This window comes from Physeter macrocephalus, unplaced genomic scaffold (assembly GCF_002837175.3).
Source record: "Physeter macrocephalus isolate SW-GA unplaced genomic scaffold, ASM283717v5 random_1646, whole genome shotgun sequence".
In the NCBI taxonomy this organism is placed as follows: domain Eukaryota; kingdom Metazoa; phylum Chordata; class Mammalia; order Artiodactyla; family Physeteridae; genus Physeter; species Physeter macrocephalus.
This window is the reverse complement of record NW_021146948.1, coordinates 1-8,335: the sequence shown is the minus strand read 5'-3', so window position 1 is coordinate 8,335 and position 8,335 is coordinate 1. Positions and strand designations below refer to the sequence as shown.

The 8,335-nt window shown below is 52.5% G+C and overlaps 1 long non-coding RNA gene across 1 annotated transcript; it reads right to left on the bottom strand.

Annotated features, from left to right (window-relative positions):
* Positions 1 to 622: 622 nt before the first annotated feature.
* On the bottom strand, positions 623 to 7,871 carry LOC114485565 (uncharacterized). The gene is made up of 3 exons (XR_003678973.2): positions 7,604 to 7,871; positions 1,843 to 1,972; positions 623 to 874 (listed from the first exon to the last, which is right to left on the bottom strand). It is a non-coding gene; the product is annotated as an uncharacterized lncRNA (long non-coding RNA).
* Positions 7,872 to 8,335: the final 464 nt, after the last annotated feature.

Here is an 8,335-nt window from a genome sequence, read left to right as displayed (position 1 = left end):
CGGACCGGGGCGCGAACCCGCGTCCCCTGCGTCGGCAGGCGGACTCCCAACCACGGCGCCAGCAGGGAAGCCCTCCACACTCTTTAAAGGAATTAAACAACATCTTGGACCCAAAGACAAAAAAGTTATAGTGTCAAGCATCCAACTAAAAATCAGTAAGCATGACTAAATAAGGAAGGGAATTCGGAAATGTGCTACAACATGGATGAACCTTGAAAACATTATGCCCCATGAAATAAGCCAGTCACAAAAGGACAAGTACTGGGCTTCCCTGGTGGCGCAGTGATTAAGAATCTACCTGCCGATGCAGGGGACAAGGTTCGAGCCCCGGTCCAGGAAGATCCCACATGCCGCGGAGCAACTAAGCCCGTGCGCCACAACTACTGAGCCTGCGCTCTAGAGCCTGTGGGCTGCAACTGCTGGGCCCGTGCGCCTAGAGCCTGTGCTCCGCAACGAGAGAAGCCACCACAATGAGAAGCCCATGCACCGCAACGAAGAGTAGCCCCCGCTCGCTGCAACTAGAGAAAGCCCGCGCACAGCAACGAAGACCCAATGCAGCCAAAAATAAATAAATGACATTATAAAACAAAAAAATTCAGAGAAACAAGAGACAATTTTTATTTTTTATTTTAAAATTTTATTTATTTAGCAGGGGCTAGTCTTTGTTGCGGTGCACGGGCCTCTCATGGTGGTGGTTTCTCTTGTTGCAGAGCATGGGCTCTAGGCATGCAGGCCCAGCAGTTGCAGCACGTGGGCTCAGTGGTTGTGGCTCGGGGGCTCTAGAGCGCAGGCTCAGTAGTTGTGGCGTGATGATTTGCTGTAGATGTAGATGTGTTGTGTAGTTGTGTAGATGATTTGCTGGCAGCCTCAGAAACTAAAGAGCAATGCAAATACTTTGGTTTGCTACATTCCCTCCCCCGGCAGAGAGAGAAGGATTCTCAGGCTGAGATCAGATACTCGGGGCCGTCACCGTGGAAGGCCACAGAGGGTTAGCATCTAGGAGCTGGCCAACTTCGCAGATGAAATGACTTATGACAGAAAACGCAACTTAGGGGACTTCCCTGGTGGTCCAGTGGGTAAGACTCCGCACTCCCAACGCAGGGGACCCGGGTTCGATCCCTGGTCAGGGAACTAGATCCCATATGCATGCCACAACTAAGAGTCCTCATGCTGCAACTAAAAGAGCCCGCATGCTGCAACTAAGACCCGGCGCAGCAAAAATAAATAAATACTTAAAAAAAAAAAAAAAAAGAAAAGAAAACGCAACTTAGATAATTTGGGAACTAGTAGGATATTTTCCACGGTGGATTCCAGCTTTTACAAGAGCAGGCGAAAAGCTCTGATGGAGCAACTGACCGATAATAGTCTAGACCCTCTGATCCCATTCCTAGAATCTGAAGAAGCTTCTGAGCGACTGAAGTTGACTGGAGTCTCTCCCCAGCTGTGAGGATTCCCAATTTTGAAAAAATATTCTGCGTGATCTGCCATGAAGACAAAGGCAGCTCTGCTATAGCAGAAGTTAACTCCGAAATCGGCATCAGACTCCAGGCCCACAGCCTGCTTCCTGGTGCTTCTGGGTTTCTCCTCAGAGCTGTGGTGGCAGTAGACACACGGGTTGAAAGGGCCCAAGCCCTCTTTGGGTCATTGGACTTATCTGCATGTCCCACGTGGCCCGACAGCCCTCTTTCAAGTGCATGACACCCAGCCCTTCAGGCGTGCCGTCCACTAGCTGTGGACCAGCATCATTATCCAGCCCCGATGCTCTCTATCCAGACCCTGGTCAGCAGCCAGGCAGGCGACACAATGGCAACCGAGGAAGGTGACAGGCCTCATCTGACTCACCAGACGATGCTGTTCCGAGTTCAGATTTGATCACGTCCCCAGCTGGGTCGGCTGTCGGGATGAAAACGGCAGAGTTGAGACTTCTGTGAGGTGGTGGGTGGCCAGGAACTCTCAGAAGCTCATGTTTTGCCTGGAATTAAATCAGCACAAGCCGAGTTAACTATTAGCAGTCACTGGGGCCACCATTCTCAATTCAAGACTTCAAGCAACGGGGCTTCCCTGGTGGCGCAGTGGGCAAGACTCTGCGCTCCCAATGCAGGGGGCCCGGGTTCGATCCCTGGTCAGGGAACTAGCTCCCACACGCATGCCGCAACCAAGAGTTCGCATGCCACAACTAAGGAGCCCACATGCTGCAACCAGGGAGCCGGCAAGCCACAACTAAGGAGCCCGCCTGCCGCAGCTAAGACCCACTGCAACCAGATAAATAATAAATAATAAAAACAAATATTTTAAAAAAGACAAAGCAAATCTACAGACAGTAAATATCTGTAAACATCTGTTTAGGGCCTGTTTTGCAACAGGGAAAATTTGGGAAAACAGGGCATTCTCGACCGTGGTGGGAACTAAAATATCTCACAGGAAATTAAGCACTGAGCTGTTCAGGGCTTCACAGCTCGTGTATCAGCTGGTGTGGCAGCATCCATGTGAGGCTGACGACGGTTTCTAGGAGAAGCTGTTTTGCTGATGCAGTTGCAGAAGCCCCTGCTGAATCGTGGACGTTCCCCCTTGTAATTCAAAAGGTAACTGCTGTTCGTTTTCTAAAATACGCTTCATGAAAGGAAGTGGACGAATGCGTTGAGAAAGGGGCCAGAATAAACGTGACCAAACTCTGGTTATCAGCCAACAAAACAACTGCCGTGCCGCACCTCCCCTCTGCCTGGTGAGATGTGTCATCACAGAATCACGTGAGTCCATCGTCTGAGAGGGACTTGAGAGTCCCACGCTCTTACCAAACAGATGACAGTGTCCGCCACATACCAGAGACGTGCTGCTTGTCAGGCCGCTGCCAGGAAAGCACAGGACGTTTCCTGGACCGGCTTCGTCAGGCAGCGGATTCCGTAGAATCAAGGCCTGCGGAAGGTGAGAGGTTTCGTCGCGCGGTTTGCAGGATGTCCAGCTGGCTTGATGTCCGCCGGCGTTCCTGAATCGTGCTGCTGTACGCCCCGTCCCCTTGGCCCTCCAAGGTGGAGCAGATGAGCCCAACTCTGGAAGCTTCGTCCTGCCATCTCCCGGGTGGGACCGGCCTGGAGCGTCCTTCCCAGCAGCACCACTGCCCCCCTCTGAACTTACAGACTGGAGTCTGGCGGGCCTGTGACCTTGGATCTGAGACCATATCCCGTGGGCACAGGACTCTTGTGTCGGTTCCCCTCATAACCAGGTCCGATGACAAAAAGGGCTGCTCTCCCTGAAAACCCTGAGACCTCAGGTCGCAGGACCGGGAGGGACTGGCCAGAGGAAGTTTCACATGCATTCGGGCCCTGTCACCCCTGGGAGGGACCCTTTCACGTGCCCTGACCTGGCTCCCCACAGGAGAGGAAAACCCAGCTGGATCCGAGCTTCCGAGGTGAAGGAGGTTCCCACAAGGACCGGACTCAAGTTTCCCCGAATGACCGACACCGTTCTGATCTCAACGGAGAAGAGCCTTTCCAGGGGAGTGACCACAGCAGGGAGCCCCACTGTCCCGTTCGCAGCAGCGATGCCTCAGCTGCTCCAAGACTCTCAATTCACTGGCCACAAGCGTGTTGTCACACTGCTGTTTCCCTCTGTCCCAGCGATGGTCTCCTCAGCTTTCCCAAATAGACATGGTCTGGGCACAGCAGTCCAACAATCTAATTATCCGCCAAGTGAAGCTGGGACCCTCTTTGTGAGTAATTTGTGATAATACTAAAGTGAAAGTAGCTAACATGCATCTTGCCACTCCTGAGAAAAACACGCTCACGGCCCTTGGTAAAGAACCACAAGGCCGACTGGCCTCCAGGGGACATCGAGGTAGGGGTGGGAGTCTTGCAGTGGAGATGAGATTGGGCTCAGCTCCAAACACAGCAAGGAAAAGTGGGAGCAGGGTGGAGGCGGTCAGTGGACAGAAAATTATTAAGAGGAAACTCCAGGGAACAGGGGGGATCCCGGCTGAACCAAGCTCACTGGATTCTTGCTGAAGCCTGGCCGGGGTGATGGGACATCGCCTGCGGGGTGGGGGGTAGGAACCTGATCAGATATCCGGGGTGATCAAATACCAAGAGAGGGGATTCCGGCTAAACTGACTTATGCTAAAACTGGACAACGCAGAGAGGAACACGGAAGCCGAAAAGTCGGGGCCTGGTTGAGAAGAGTTCGGAAGAGCCTGGGTTTGGTCAAGGAGAGGGTCCTTGTCAACACTCAAACCCCAAGTGTGATGCCCAATGTCTGAGGCTAAGAGCCTTTATAAGTGGAATCGTGGCCCCCCCGGGCCTGCCCTCTACGGAATCTGTTTATTAAGGGGTCTCTCTGGGGCCATCCGAGGACAGAAAGAGACCTGTCAGAGCCAATCCTTGGAGGAATAGGACAGGCAAGTTCTAGCTGATGCCTTTTGTTTTGGCCACACCATGCGGCTTGCAGGATGTTAATTCCCTGACCAGGGATTGAACCTGCAGCCTCGGCAGTGACAGCACCAGGTCCTAACCACTGGACCGCCAGGGAGTTCCCTAACTGATGCTTTTTTGATGTTAATACTCTGACTAGTAAACTGAGTGCTTGGAGACAATTACGAAAACATATAAACACAATTGCAATGGAAATGGGGGAAATGTGGAATGGGACTGCTGGGAATAATTTAAGGCTGGAACAAAAACACCCCACAAGGTCTCAGAGGCCTCTCAGCAATAAGGTAGCTGAGCTTTAGTACCGCGCAGCTCCGAGACACCATCGCTAGCACAGCTGACACACCCACTGCAATCACACAACTACTGATCTGCACGGATGTGGAAAATGGCCTCTAGGGGGGCTTGTCCTCGCCGCTTAGAGCCTCCAGAGCCAAGGAAGCTGAATCTGAACCTCCCGAGGGCACCTCACAGGTGCTTTTTAAAATATATATAATTTAAAAAAATTAATTAACTTTTGGCTACGTCGGGTCTTTGTTGCTGCGCGTGGGCTTTATTTGCGGTGAGCGGGGGCTACTCTTCGTTGCAGTGCGCGGGCTTCTCATTTCGGTGGCTTCTCTTGTTGCAGAAAACGGGCTCGAGGCACACGGGCTTCAGTAGTTGTGGCACGCGGGCTCAGTAGTTGTGGCTCGTGGGCCCTAGAGTGCAGGCTCAGTAGTTGTGGCGCACGGGCTTGGTTGCTCCGCGACATGTGGGATCTTCCCGGACCAGGGCTCGAACCCGGGTCTCCTGCATACGCAGGCAGATTCTTAACCACTGCACCACCAGGGAAGCCCTCACAAGGTGCTTTGATACTAGATAACAGCCATGGGTGCCTTTGCCTTTTGCGTCTGGGAAATATTATTTAGGATGGTAGAACAATTACTGAAGGGCCTAAGTTATCACGTAAATGTGAGGCTACTTGTGTGATTGGAGGGAACTCGGGACAAACGTGTTGGGTCTTACAAGAAAAACTCTTAGAACGTTTGATTATTGGGCCCTGGAGATACTCCGTCCCTTAGGCTAAGACTGGGTGAGTCTTTGTGAGCAAAAAAATGATACTCCAATAGTTCATCATGTGAAAGTGCAAGCAACAAAGTGAACACAGTTCACTTTGTATGGCACAAGGGGAATTTTTGCACGTTGCTTGTCAGTGGGGTTTGGGACACACTGCCCCAAAATCTGATGCCTTGGCATGATTTTTTTTTTTTTTTTTGGCTGTGCTGTGTGGCTTATGGGACCTTAGTTCCCCAGCCAAGGATCGAACCTGTGCCCCCTGCAGTGGCAGCTCAGACTCCTAACCACTGGACCGCCAGGGAAGTCCCTGAATATTTTAAGCTGAAGGAATTTGAGAAATGGGAGGTTCAGGAAGAACCTTCTGACCTTCCCCTGAAACCAGTCATAAAACTGGCATGTGAGAGGTGACCCCCTTCCACACCCGGAGGAAAGAAGCGTCTCTATCTCCAAGGATGGAGGGAAGAGGGGAGAAAACTGCATGGACAGGCCTTGCCAAGTTCCCCCGTTCACTCCACGTAGCTCATACCCTTCCCGTTCTAGAACATTTCCCCACGACTTCCCACTTGTTATCAAGCCCAGCATGAAAACGCACAGGTGAGACCACCTCTTCAGGCCTTCATTTCCTTACCAAGCCTCCCATGTCACAGACAACTTACATTAAATAAATCTGCGTGCTTTTCTCTTGTTAATCTGCCTTTTGTTACATGGGCCCCAGCTGAGAATTTAGAAGGGCATGTTAAAAAAACCAAAATTCAACTGAGTAAATGTCAAAGACCTTACTGGCTCTGCTCAATGATCCATGAATCGGACAGCATCCCATCTAGCACACAGAGAGGAGCTCCGAGGAGCTGTACAAAGCGAGAGACTTTTACAGGCAGAAGGAGAGGGAACAAAGAAGTTGTACTCGGCAAAAAGCGGGCTGCTTACTGCAAGGTCACTTCCCTTTAGGGGATGCCGGGGTCCACCAGGCAGGTGACCTCACTGGTGCTGATCAGGGGAGTCCCGATTCCCTGGTTTCAGGTTCCGTTTCTGGGAGAGGCTGAAACTGTAATTAAGTGAAGTTTGGTGACGCGGGGCTCAGCATCAGCGACTCCATTTTGGGGGCCGTCGTCTTTGACATTGGACGCATTTAAAGATTTCTCCCCACACCACGATTGTACTGAATTTTCTAATTCATCCCACTGTATTCCGATAATTCTTTACTACAGAATCACTGAAGATTTCAATGGCTGCAAAATACTAAGAGAAAGGTAGAAGCAGCAATGGAGATCATTAGAAATTGTAGTGTTACTGTTACCGACCCAGGTCCCTGGACTCTCTTTAATCAGTAGGTTAATTTTTTAAAGTCCTACTAAGTATCCCAAGGCTGGAGTCGCAGGCAACGTGGACTGTGTTTGTATTTCAAGGCTTAAGTGCTTGACCTGTGCCCGGCAGAGATTCGCAGAAGCGGCTGGACAGACAAAACCACGTTAAGACATAGATCCTTTCAAAGTCACTTTAAAATGCAACGTGTACCAACGACAGAAACTTAAAAGCCTCAGACAAGAAACAAAGAAATGGTGTCACCACGAGGCGGCCTCCTGCCGGCTGGAGTTGGGAACGGAGAACAGAAAAGTACTGGGGGGAGGGGGGGAGCTGTGAAAAAGGTGACCTAACAGGAAGTCTCCAAGATGAAACGGACGGGAGTGTGGGTATGAGGACCAAGGGACAGGGACAGAGAGGAGGGACAGACAACACTGCAAAAGAGCAAGAGAGACAGAGGTTGCCTTTTCAACCCGCCCCTGCCGGTGTCTATTCAGGCACCAGTCAACCCGCATCCAGAAACCACCAAGCGCCCTGTCCACTGCCGCCTGGGGTGCCCCAGCCCCGAAACCAGCCAGCTGTACGGCTCCCACCTGTTTGTCACCTGTCAAGGTGACTGCTGCCAGCCAGAGGCAGCAGGTCTCACAGCTGAGAGGAGGGAGGCTGCAGCTGTCCAACACGCCCTCCCTCGGAAGGAGGGGACAGGAGTAGGAGAGGGCAGGGAGAAGAGAGGCGGAGAGATCAGCAGAGGGAAAGGACCCAGGGGAGGGGGAAGCAATGCCTGAGTAAGGGTGCTGGGACCCTCGGGGCGACCAAGGCAGACTTACCAAACGCGGAGAAGCCGAAGCAAGAGGTCTAGGCCGCCGCTCATCACCCGCAGGGAAGCTGCGTCTGGTGGTCCCGGAGGGGCCTACATCCTCTCCTGGGGCGGGGGCTGTAAAAGGCCCCAAGGACTTCCCGCCAGAGTAATCACAAAGTAGAAAACTGACCCGGGTCCTTGGACTCTTTAATCGATAGAAATTGATAAGCGGCCAGACGAGGAACTCAGACAAGGCTTTACTGTGGCTTGTGCTGCAGCAGGAGGGAGTGAGAACAAGTAACAGGTGCCGCTCCCTAGTGGGGCGGGCTGGTCCCTTAAATGGGGTGGGGGCGGGGGCGGGCTGGTGGGAGGGGCCGGAGGGGCGGCTCAGGTGGTCTGCCCGCCCCCTTGCTGGCGCCGTTCCCTGCTTTTGCTCCCGGCACCTCAGCCCTGGCAGTTGGTTTGTGGCCCTTCTGTATCTTATTGCTCAGAATTGCCCCCAGCTGAGCGTGCACAGTTATTTTTAGTCCGGTGTAGATTCTCTGTATCTGCTGCTCGAGGAGCCGTTTATCCAGGTGCAAGCTCTCCAGTAGAGTCCCAGGTCCCAGCCTATCACACTACTATAAAATAGCAACAAGGGCTTCCCTGGTGGCGCAGTGGTCAGGAATCAACCTGCCAATGCAGGGGACACGGGTTCAAGCCCTGGTCCAGGAAGACCCCACATGCCGCAGAGCAACTAAGCCCGTGCGCCACAACTACT